This window comes from Phodopus roborovskii, unplaced genomic scaffold, assembly GCF_943737965.1.
Source record: "Phodopus roborovskii unplaced genomic scaffold, PHOROB, whole genome shotgun sequence".
Classification (NCBI taxonomy): Eukaryota; Metazoa; Chordata; class Mammalia; order Rodentia; family Cricetidae; genus Phodopus; species Phodopus roborovskii.
This window is the reverse complement of record NW_026126567.1, coordinates 18581853-18595082: the sequence shown is the minus strand read 5'-3', so window position 1 is coordinate 18595082 and position 13230 is coordinate 18581853.

Here is a 13230-nt window from a genome sequence, read left to right as displayed (position 1 = left end):
CAACAAAAGATGCTTAGGCCAGTTCATAGGTCATGATGGCTCAGCCCTTATTGGTACCAAGACTTGAGATCAGACTTGGTTTTGGTTTGCCTTTTTTTTTTTTTTTTTTTTTTTTTTTTTTTTTCCTGTGTAGTCCCTTGAACTCACGAGATCCTCCTGCCTCTACCTTCCAAGTACTGGGATTAAAGGCATGCACCATCACTGCCCAGTGACTTTAGGATTTATATTACAAACATTTTATAGGTTTGATGGCATAATTCCAATTTGAGATGTAGTATGAGGTAATGGTAACCATTACTACAGTTTACTCTCCAAAGCCCCAACTTTTGTTTTTCAACATTATTTGCGCATGGAGTACACACTACCTGTTTTAAATCCTGGCTAGTGTAACATTGTTTCTTTTCTTTCCTTTTTGAGACGGGTTAGGGCCTCTCTGTGGAGCACAAGCTGGCCTTGAACTCAGATCTGCCTGCCTCTGCCTCCCTCGTGCTGGGACATGGCTTTTTCTATAGTGTATTGATCCTAAAATGTCATAACTGAATCTGAGTGAATTTGTCTGTGCCAGTTTTCTAGTTTGAATTTTTGTTGCTTGTTCAGTGTGTTGGCGGTGGTGAATCAACAGGCAAGGGTTATGTTTGATGTCACTGTACATAGTAAAATAGGCTAGCTTAATTTTACTGTGAACTTAGAAAGATGTGTGAATTTCAATGTATAGGTATAACAAAGTGCTTGACAAAATTCATTGTCATTAGTTACAGTGTACACTTTTTTAAAAGATTAGCTTAAGGCACTTCAGTGCTGTCTTGATTAGTTGAGATTCAGTTTTTACAGTTGTTCTTTACCTTTTAGTGCTATATATAGTGTAGATCCAGTTTGGAATGTTTCCTACAGAGGCAGACTTAAGTCACATGCTGTCTGACTGTATAATCTTCAGTGTTGATAACGTTAGTCATGTTCTTTAAAATCATCTCATACTTGAAGCATCGTTACAGATTTATTTCTGGCTTTGCTCTTTTGGGACACTGTCTCATACGGCTCAGCCTGTTCTCTGGCCCTCCTGCCTCCACCTTTTAAGTGTTTGGATTACAGGTATGCACCACCGTGCCTTGCTATACTTCAGCATTTCAGTGGCTTTCATTGTATGGACTCTGTAAGTACCTGCTTTACCACTGCTTTAGGTGGTCTGCGTGTTACCTGGAGGTCTGCAGAGGTCTTGTTTCTCTACCTGTTCAGTCACTTAGAAGCATCCGAATGGGTTCTCAAGCCAGTACTGTTACCTGCCTTGTTAAAATTATCTCAGCTTTGGCTGTCAGCAGCTTTCTGGTTGACTCCAGGGTCCCGCTAGGTGCCCCATCTTTTTGGTTTTTGAGAATTTTCTTGTTAAGACCATAATAAGCCCCACACTTATTCTGTATATTTCTTGAATGAGCATTTCCCCACTGGTTCCCTTGAGGGAATAATTAGAAATCTGGATCTGTATGCTGGGTGTTGTTTTTTGGAGGGAGGGTTTTTCTTTTAATTAAGAAACATTGAACACTTTTGGGAGGAAGAATCTCCTTATCTACTTTTGTGGGACAAGGTCTCTGGTTGAATGAATGTTCCTCATATACCTGCTGATGCCCCCACCCCACCCTCTCTGAGGGGAGACAGAACCCAGGGCCTACACAGGCCAGGCAAATCCTGAGCTGCTTCTCCAGCTACAAACTTAAATTGCTGATGTGCTTAGAGTGCATTGCTCAGATTTCTGTGAGCTATAAAGCATTGCACGAGAGCAACGGTGTGTAAAGAAGTGTACAGTACAAAGCCTCTGTTCTTGACAAATTGCAATGCATTCTAGGGAAAGTACATACTCTATTTATATAATTTTAAGATAGTTAGTGCTTACTTAGAGTGTTCTGCGTATCTTTTCTGGGAGACAGGAGAGGGTTGTAAGGTCAGTCATGGCTATAGGGATGGGAGTTGGCTAGGCTGTGGAGAGGGATAAGAGCAAATAGGGAAGGCAGCAAGATGGAGTGTCTGGGTGAGCAAGAACATGCTGTATTCCTGAAGAGTGATGGGGAATGTCCTTCTGCAATATAATTAGTTGAATAATTGGCCAGTAGCCAGGCAGGAAATACAGGCAGGACTACCAGATGAGAATTTTGGGGAGAGGAAGGCAGAGAGAGGTGTCAGAGGGAGAGGCCATGTAGCTACAGGGAAGACAGGCTGCACTGTGTATTCTTTGGTAAGATAAGGCCATGTAAAAATACATAGGTTAATAGTTTGAGATTAATAATTAAGAAAACCAGCCAATTTCTAATTAATATAAGCCTGTGTATGTTTATTTGGGGCTAAGAGCAGTGGGACCAGACAGTACAAACAACCATCTACAGAAGAGTGTGGGACTAGGTTTATGAATGAGAGCCTTGGAGCCCACAGGTGAGAGCGAGGAGCACAGCCCTTGAACAGGACCAGTTTGTGCAGTGTGTGTACTATGCTATTTGACAATGGGAATGTCATGGAAAATTGTTAGTGGTGAAATACTATTTGTATACCTTGCTGTGCCCTATCTGTTACAGGCTAATTTGTTCATAATTTATTTTTAAGGGAATTATGATTGTAAATTAATAAGAGTTTTCTGAACAGTGGTGGTATACCTCTTCAATCTCAGTACTTGAGAGGCACAGGCAGGTGGATCTCTGAGTTTGAGGACAGCCAGGGCTACACAAAGAAACCTTGTCTTGAAAAACTAACCAAGCCGGGCAGTGGTGGTACACACCTTTAATCCCAGCACTCTGGAGGCAACGGCAGGCAGATCTCTATGAGTTCAAGGCCAGCCTTGTCTACAGAGTGAGTGGACAGCCATGACTGTTTCACAGAGAAACCCTATCTCGAAAACCAACTGGGGAGGGGGTGGGGTTTTTGCTTTGTTCTGGTACAATGATGCTGCTGGTGTCCTGAGGGCTTGTTGTGTCCCTCTGTACCAAGAGACTCCAGATGTGTTGAATCTTTTAATACTTGATTAAAAGGTAATACGTTTGGAAAACACTTTCATGTATGTAGATTTTGGAGAATATGGTAAAACTGAATTTTTAAAGCAGTGTAAAAACCAGTCAGTAGTGTCCTTCACACTTGTGCATACATGTGCATATTTTATATGTTAACGAATACGTGTTGTCATGGAACTTTGCTGTTTAACATAGCAAATGAGTTTGCTTCACACTATACCTTGGCATAGTGTGGTTATATGGTTGGTGATCCACTTAGATTTGTTGTGTTTCTTTCTGGTAGATTTTCAGGTTTTAACTTGTGCATACGGCTTTATTTCCACATTTAGAATTGCATCTCATGAAATTGAGAGCTCTTGCTGGGAAGCAGGTATGGGACAGGCAGGCTTTCGGGACAGTGCACTGTGTGGAGATGTGTGGCCTTTGAGTACTTTGAATGCTGGCTCCTTTTTTATACACCAAGCTGTTTAAATGTTCTTTGGTGGAACATTTTATTTTATCTGCTCCTCAGGTACAGTTTATCTCCGTTTCTAAGTGTGCTTGATGTGCTGTCCACAGCACACTGGAAAGAGCTGAAGCTGCCGGGAAGCATCAGATAATGACGGTTGTGTTTCCCCATAACCTGCACAAGCGATGCTGGCAGCAGTGCTTGCTGGGAGAATGTTTGTGGACTCCCTCCATTATTTTAGGCAGTATTTTATTCTTTCTGACCTCCAATGTGCCAGATCTTACCAGTCAGGTGCCTGGAGTGTAAGTTTAGTATTTACATGTATTTTATTTAGAATTGGTATTGATGCCTTCCCGCTGAAATAGTAAGAAAATAGTCATTCCTGTTCCTAGGTCTTTATTTCGTGTGTGTGTGTGTGTGTGTGTGTGTGTGTGTGTGTGTGTGTGTGTGTGTGTGTGATTCTCACAGTAAATAGGCTCTACACTTTGGGTTGAATATCGAGTCATCACTTTTGAAGATGGGGAAACTGACATCTATGTCATCTCTGAACAAATAGAGGAAACACGTGAACACATGTAGCCGTTCTGGCTCTGTAACTCCAGCTTCCTGCTGCCCATCTGCTGAAGCTAGTACATGGTGTGCATTCACACACGCCCTGTCCATCCCTGCGTGTGCATCTTAGGATTGCTTCTCCCCCATCCAGCCCCTGCTCTTCTGGTGGAAATGCACCTGCTCCTTAAGGCTCCCTCTTTAAAAAGTAGAGTTAGGGGACAGGGGCACAGCAAACTAGAAGGTGCACCAAAAAGCCCCCAAAGCTAAAAACTTGCAGTGGTAACAGTGGAAGGGGAAAAAACTCCTTAATGTTGTCTTCTTACCTCTGTTCGTAGAAGAAGTTATGCCCTCATTCAAACACACACATTGCACACATAAACAATGGTGAATACAACTTGTTTCTTTTCTTTCTTCTTTTTTCTTTTTGATTTTTGTTTTTGAGACAGGTTTTTACTGTGTATCCCTGTCTGCCTTGGAACTTACTATGCAGGCTAGCCCCTAGAAGTCAGAGATCCGCTTGCCTATGCCTCCCAAGTGCTGGGATTAAAGGCGTGTGCCTCCACCACTCTACAATAAAGGAGAAAGAAACCTGACATCATGCTTCCACATGACCTTCGTTGGTTTCTGCTGTGCAATTTATAGAATTTGATGTGAAATTTTACCCCTGTCCAGGAAGCTACCCAGGAGAATAAAGAAGTATAATTTGTGTCTTGATTTTTAAAAAGAAAATAGTAAAGGCAATGAAATTATTAGTTTGCCTTTTGTCTCTCAAGTATTTTTGCTATAAACCTTGATTTTAATTTTAATTTTTTGCATCCTCTCCCTCTTTTCTTGTAAGGAGAGACTTTTCCTGGAGCACAGTTCCAGCCTGGTTCTCTCTGGGGAAGCCTCAAGGCGCCTCACTGACAGACCTTCCCAGGGTTATCCCCAGCGAGGATGTCACACCCTTGTGTGGCTATCCCACACTCTTGTCAAGGTGAACTAGTTTGTGTTCTTTGAGCACTAGCCCCTGCTTGCTTGCTTCTGTGTTCTCTTCCTCCCTTCCCATGAGACTTTTCAGTCTAGTCTGGGGGCCACTCCTAGCTTACACACTACTAGACGTAAACTGATCTCTGTTGTAAAGGCTCTCGGGAACACAGGTGGTCTTATTTCTGGGACCTTGATTATGAAGCATTCCAAAACTGCAACAGATACTTCTGGCTGCTTTTAAGAGTTACTTTTGAAGTGTCCAGTAGTCAGTCCCTAGTCCACTTTGGAATGGTCAATGTGAAGGAAGTATGGAGGGCAATTTTTTGGTCAGAAGATTGTAGGCCAGAAGTAAAACCAATGAGTACTTGTTTAAATGGAATAAATGTAAATCCACTTAGGGTTTAAGAAAATTGTATTTCAGGAGCCCAGAATGTGGCAGCAATCTGTCTTGGCATCTTCTCATGTGGGAGCCAGCCTGTTAGTTTTTAGAAGGCTTGCTGAGATCAAGCATGGCTTCTCTGTTTAAAAGAAAAATGCAGGCTTAGTTAGTGAAAACATGTCACACACACACCATTCTTCCTTGTGCATGGCCAGCTAGTCTATGAAATTGATGTCTAATTTTGTATTACTTTGTTCTAAGTGAAGTACTTACTGTTTGGCAGAATTTTGCACAATACAGGAAGAGTCTAGGATGGTAACAATGTTGCTTACAAGGGAGGACGTTGGAAAGTTGTTACATTTTGTTCTGGGCCCTGATCTGAGAGCCATGGGGGAGACTTGCACTGGTTCTAGTCATTGTCAGAGTTTGAGCAGTCACCTAGTGCCAGCTGAGGCAACAGTACAGTAAGGCTTTGTCCTTGTCTGAAGTCAGGTAAATAGGCTCCTCACAGTCCACAGTGTTACATTACAGGCCATCACGGTTGGAGTCTCACTTTGATCAAGTTTCATTTATGGGGAGAACTGTCCTTACTCTTTCTTTGACTACGAACTTCCTGATTCTTACTTGTTCTCATCCTTCTCTGCTTATATATACTTTTAAGGGGGAAGTATACTCAGATTAGGCATCCAGAATCTTGATCACACTTGGACTTTAAGCTACACTTTGTTCCGTGTAAGAACAAAGATGATGGTCACATTTGTATACACAGTGCATTCCAATTGCACCTTTCTGCAGTCCACCATCCCTGTCACCTCTCCCTACATGCCCCTTAGCTACAGCCTTTTGTTTTGGGACCCACTGATTTTAGCCAGGACTGTCTGTCTGCCCCTTGGTACATAACTGAAGATAATGTCTATCCCTTCCCTGACAGGGTTCCACCAGCTCCTCCCTGATCCATGATTGACAAAAGTTCAGGGGTGCCAGCTGCTGTGAAATCACGTTTACAATGACTGTCCCTTGACCTGAAGATAGTGTGCTCTCCTCCTTATCTTCTGACAGTTCTTTTCCCTGAGCACTCATTGTCATTTATCCTTTACTTTCTTTTTTTTTTTTTTTTTTTTTTTTTTTCAAGACAGCTTTTTTCTCTAGCTTTGGAGTCTGTTGTCCTGGAACTCGTTCCGTAGACCAGGCTGGCCTCGAACTCACAAAGATCTGCCTGCCTTTGCCTCTGAAGTGCTGGGATTAAAGGCACGGACCACCACTATCCAGCTGTCATCTATTCTTGTGTTGTTTTTAGAGACACGCGGTCTCTATGTAGCCCTGGCTGTCCTGGTCTCCCTTTGTACACCAGGCTGGCCTCGAACTCACTTTGCCTCCAGAGTGCTGGGATTAAAGGCATGGGACACACCACCTGGGCTTATTCTTAGCATCTTGAGCAACCATGAGCCTCTGTGAGGGATGTGGGTACTATCAGAGCAGCAGGAGTGTGCACCTTAAGATACATTGCTGACTAGGTTTTTGAAGTCTACAGGATATCAAACCTAGTTAGGAAAAAAAAAAAAACCTTATCTAGCAAATGGTATCCGAATAATGTGGATATATCGTGGGTAAAGACTATTATCCAGTTCAGTTATGTTGAAAAATCCCATCAGCAAACAAAAATTCTTGGCTGAGGACTGGAGATGGCTAGTGCACTTGATACACCTGCAGAGGACCTGGGTTTGGTTCCCAGCACTCCCGTGGCGGGTCACTACTGTTGAACTTCAGTTCCAGGGACACCAGGCACAGATAAACATATATTCCAGAGGATCATCTTAGTGCCACTTAGTACACAGCATTTTGGGGGACTGTCACTCTGTTGTAGAACTTGGGACTTTGTTTTCAATCTAAAGAGTGTTTAGTAACTCACAGTCACATAGGTCTCCATAGGAGAAAATTAAGTATGACCAGGGTTTGTGCTGTTTATAAAACACGCTCAAATAATGCCAAATCCCAAGGCACAGTATGTATGCCCCTGGGAAAAGGTACATTGATAAAGGAGCAAGGAGGCATTCTTTGGACGTTTAGCATGTAGTTTGGAATATGATACTAGAGCCTAAATCAGCACTGACGTGAGATTTGCATAAACATGCATAAAGATGAAATGTAAGAAACAGATGATGTCTTTAAGGCAATATGTAGTCAGAAGAACAAACAAGCCAAGATAAAAAATTTGGAAAGGCCTTGTTTTTGGTGATGGGTAGAAAAGGAGCTGTAAGAGCAGTCAGAGGGGAGGGTCAAGTGGAGAAAACATCCGGGTTCTCAGATGACAGGGAGGTGAGGCTGGGCAGGGCCCCGGGGGCACGGGAATGGTCCCTAGAGCAGATTAGTCTCCACATGTGACACTGGCAGTCAGGACTTCAGAGCTCCTCCAGTCACAGAATGGGTTTCAAGGAAAACCATGGGCACTGGTAGTAAGGCTTGAGAAGCAAGTAATTGGACATGACAGAAAACTGCACACTAGTGACCATGCCTTCCTCCTGTCTGCCACCTAGCAGAAGTGTGTGTCCTCGCTTTTTAAAGCACAGTGAGCTTAATTTGTATTGAAAACATAAATTATTTAGAAATGGTTTATGCTGTATTTAAGCACAGGAGTCCAGCCTATAGCCGTCAGTGTTGTAGCCTTGGTTACTTTTCTATATATGCTTTGTAGTCTTACATTTCATTTATGAATTATTGAACATATATTTTAATAGAACATAAAATATCTGTAAACTCCGTTGTTCTATGCATTATTGATTGTAAAATATTGTCACATGTATAAAACACACTAGATCTTCATGGATAGCAAGAAAACCTCCCAAGCCACTCACTGGTAGGTTTCAACCAGTGGTTTAAACCCTCAAATCCATTTTATTTGGGGACAAGAAATACAGTAGTAGTTACTTTCTTGAAAAGCCCCTGGAAGTAAAATTCCTGGATAAAAAATACAAATGGGGGCTTTCACAGGGGCTGTTTTTGGCTGGCGTTAGCCAGCCAGTCTTGCATGGAGAAGCAGTGAGGGGCTGGCTAGTTCAGAAGCCCAGCTTGGGTTGGCACTGACTGCAGTCTCAAGCCTTACTTTCTTGGCTCTGAAGCCATCTCTTCCTACTCATAGGGCCAGGAGGAGCAGTGTTTTAAGAATAGGAAATTTGCTGGATGGGGTGGTATAGGTCTTAAATCTTAGCAAAGGTAGGGTGATAAGAGTTTGGGACCAGAGCAAGTTCCAGGATGACCAGGACTACACTGTGAAAACCTGTCTTAAACAAACATACAACCAAACCAGGAGATTGTGCCGCATGTAAAGCCTGTTGAGAGGTAGGGACTGGGGGTTCTCTAGGGCAGCATGCTTTGTGCTGGTATGTGGCTTCCAAGTGGAAAGCCAGTTGTTAGCTGGTGAGTGATCAGTTTATCAGTGGACATCAGGTTATCAGAGTATGACTCCCTAGTAATTCAAGGTACTTTCCAGAAACAGAAAGGGCTCAGTTACAGCCAACAAGTCCCAAATGTGACGTCTGGGCTGGCAAGGTGGTTCAGTGGTAAAGACATGTTCTGCCAACCCTGACAGCCTAAGCCCCCGGACCCACATGATGGAAGGGAAGAACAGAGTCTCACGAGTTATCCTCTGACCTCCACCCATGTGCTGTGATATACACAGACTAAAAAAAAAAAACCTAAATAAAAATATACTTTAAAAACATTTCAATCTGAAGTCTGATTCTAGATGCACCTTTCTGTCAAATGACGAACAAGAAAATATAGTGAACACAGGGAAGTAGCCAAGGCTTCCTCAGCTCTGAGTTCAAACCCGTCACTGCTGTTTAGAGTCTGACCTTGAGTGGGAAGCATACCTTCACATCGCCTGCATCACACTGCCATAACCCTGAAACAATGCCTCCATGTAGCGAGAGAGCATTTAACGGTGAAACTACACATGGGTAAATTTTAGGATGAGTGTTAGCCATCTAAAAGGTAGCATTCTGTGGGAATGTCGGCTGTGAAAATACGTTGCTGGACCAGGGTGTCTGGTGAGCTAAGTATGAATGTTGAAAAATGTTTGCATTTTCTATCTTAAGTGATCTGGACATTTTATTTACTTATTATTTATTTTAGTATCTGGCTCTTGATTAGCTTGTTCGGAGATAGTTTTTAGTTATGAACTTCATGGCAGGTAGTAAAAATGCCCTCGTCACACCATTGGCATCCGCTTTCCTGTGTTTAGTTTTGGTGTGGTTAGGTTTGAGACCCCCATCTCACTTTGTAGCCTCGTCTGATGGAGGATGGCAGCTGCTGCTTCTACGGCTCAGCCTTCTGGGACTACCACATCTGGATGCCTTTTGAGTTTGGGTGGTTTATAATAGATGGCTTGATTAGCTTCAGCTTTGATTTTTCAGTCGTGAAGCGCTGTTATTCCCCTCGTCCCCGGCCTGTGCACCTTCCTGAGGGCAAACTCCTTATCATTGTCGTTCTGCTCACAGCAGCAGCTGCTGAACACTACTGGGTGCCCGTGATGAAAGCCCACCAAAAGCTCCAACTGCGGAACTCACCAGCTTAGGAGAAAGCCAGAGTTTAATTGAGCTGTGTTATGAAAGGCTCTAATAATAGAGCCTGCCACTTGAAGGAAACGGAACAGCCCACTGATGCTGCAGTAACTCCCTGTGTGAGTGAGGCCCTGCTGCCCAGCGTCAGTCAGCTCTCCAGCTCCATTACCATAAGGGATATTGGCTCCCATGGTTACAGAAAGTGGGGTTTGCTAGGATTTTTGCTTATTGAAAGTCTAACTGGAGACCAAAGAGCATCGGTGTAGCTCTTCAGGTCATTGTGGGTCCCATCATACTCTGGGGAGTAAATGGACCAGGAAACAGTACATCAACACAGTGATGCTCGCTGCTGATCCTAGGTATAGACTGAAGTTTCTGTCCCTTCTAGTCCCGCCATCCTTCAGTCCCCATTTGTAAACAGAGTTTCTTTTCTGTCTCGTCCTGCAACCATTTAGCCTCAAATAAACACACAGAGGCTTATATTAATCATAGGCCATTTGGCTGATGGCTCAGGCTTCTTACTGGCCAATTCTTATTAACCCATAACTACTATGTATTTCCACGTGGTCTTATCTTACTGGAGTTCCTGGACTTGTTACTCCTTCGGTGGCTACCCTGATGTCTCTTCTCCCCAGAAGAGTGGCCTCTTCGTCTGGTGGCCTCACCTAAACTTCCTGCCTGGCTACTGGCCAATCAGTGTTTTATTCATCAACCAATAAGAGAAACATAAACAGAAGGACATCACCTAGGTCTAAATGTAGAGGCTTTCTCTTATACTCTGAGCTGCTCCTTCATTAGTTTATCTAATATAAAAAAGCCCAGTGGGGAAGCATTTGCCCTCCTGAGGTTGAAAGGCGTACCCGGGAATTGTGTGTCCAGAGCTGAATTTTAATGTTCTCTGTTGACTTTCATGACTCGACCAGTGATCATAAAATACCTCCGCCTTGCCCATTTCAAGTGATGCCAACTGCCTGGGTCATTCTGTCCTTAAAGACCGGGTGACACAACTAAAGAGGCAAAGGACTCATGATTAACCCTGGCCTGACAGTTGTTAAATACTGAATTTTGAGTGTTTGCCCTTGTGTGCAGCAACAGCAGCCATACGGCCCAGCACCGCAGAGTTCAGAATGAGTGGATATTTGTTCCAGTTAATACTTAGCACCCGAGTGCACTGTGGAATTTAAACAGCCAGGGGTAAAGCTGCCAGGACACAAGCCTGGGGGTGAAAAATCCTATTTGCTTGACTTACCCACTGTATACCTTCCTGTAAATGGACCAGGTGCAACGGAAACTCGGTCTACACCCTCCTTACCACTCCTTTCTCATAGCCACTTATTAGCAGCACAAGGGATACTCTGCCCAGTTTCTTTCTAAAGTGTGTACCCCAAGTCCTTAGCAGAGGTGCTGGCACAGAAAGCCTTTTCTTCAAAGGACGAAGTGAACAGATGCCACCAGTTTATTCTCCAGCACTCTTACTAGGGTGTGAGAGGTGAAGTGTTGTTTGGGTTCTAGACATTGGAGGAGGGAATGATTATTTCTTGCCATTGGGAATTAAGAAGTCTAGTTTTCTGGTCATGGCAGGCACGCACACACCCGAGTGACCTTGGAGGGGGTCACACGGGTCCTTCAGAGTTCCAGCCAGGCAAGATTGTCTGCCTTTTGCACCGTCTTGCAGCTTAAGTGAGGCCTTGTGAGACACCTGTTGGGGCTTCTGTGGGGCTGAGCGGTGGACACAGACAGCAGTTTCCTGTGAGCTGACACAGGATAGCAATGAACGTATTCTGATCACAGGTGACTAGGGAGGACATGCCACCCTGCAAGTCAGAAGATGCAGCCTCCAGTGGAAGATCCTGTCTGGAATGGCGTGGGAACTAAACAGATGGCTTTTTATATGTGTTTACAGGCCAGGTTTCTAAGTTTCTAGCGCTGTAACCCAGCAGCTCAGGGCTTGCCTGGCACAGTTAAGGCACTGGGTTCTATACCCAGGAAAAAAGGGCAAACTTGGGAAGCTATAGCAAAACTGATGTGTTAAGGGGAAACCCTGAGAAAGCGGGAGGGAGAGAATAGAAAGACTGGGCAGCCTTCATGCGGAGGTGCTGTCCCCACACCTGTGAAGGAAGACTGGGCAGAAAGGCCTCAAGACTGCAACACAGTACCGGGAGAAACCCCAAGGAAAAGCTGCTCGAGAGAGGAGTCCTGTGCTGGGCAGCATGGGCCAACACTGCATGTGGTGTGCTACGTCACTCACTGCCTAGGAGTGGCCAGAAACACCAAGTCCCTCTTTCGGTCACTGTGAGAACCGATTGCCCACATACTCACAATCAGAGTCTACTGTGCAGGGGATGCTGTCAGAGCTACTCATCAAATCCCTTTCTTGGCACCAGATGACCTAGGCTTTGCATGCCTCCACAATGGCCACTTCGGAGGCTGAGACCAGATAGAACACCCAGGTGCTACGATGGGAACGCTGCCGGGAAGGGTGGTTGCCAGGAGTTAGCGGTGAGATGACAGCTGTGTGATGAGGGACCCTCGCAGGGTGGAGGATCAGCTGGAAGGGGAGGAGCGTCAGACTATCTGACAACCGTGGCCAAAACAAACGATGGTGAGAGTTTTATCCTTAGAAAGTAACAAAATGCCATCATGTTGTCGTTTACTCTTTGGGCAGGGGATGGGGACCACCACCCAGCTCCCAAATAAATCACACACACAGGCTTGTTCTTAGTTATAAATGCCCGGCCTTAGCTTGGCTTATTGCTTGCCAGCTTTTTTCTGCCTGGGCTTTTTCTTCTGTAAATCTTTTACTCCATGCTGGCTGGGGGCTGGGGAGCTGCCCTGATGTCCTCCTCACCTTGTTCTCTCCTAGCTGCCTTTCCTCTTTTCTCCTTCTAGTCATCCTCTCTGCCTGCCAGCCCCACCTAGCCTTGCTCCTGCCTCGCTTTGCTATTGGCCGTTTGGCACTTTATTAGGTGTTTTAGACAGGCAGAGAGTCACAGCTTCACAGGGTTAAACACATGCAGCATGCACAAAAGTCACACCCCTTCAAATAATATTCTACCACAGTCGGGTTTCTCAAACCAGCGGGTGGACAGTGATGCTCTGTGCCATCACAGAAGATAACAGAAGTGACAGTGGGGAAACTGAGGCCAAGGATCCCGTAATGCCGAGCTCGCAGCACACACTTGAAGCACCGCGTCTAGAGACTTCCCTGAGAGATGCCCAGGAGAGAGTCATCGTGCCTAGAACCAGCCTCGCCTGTGGGGTTGTCAGAGAGTGAGGCCCGGCATTTAGAGCTGAGGCAGAGGGAGAAACGGCAGGAAATGAAGGCCAGTGGGCTCC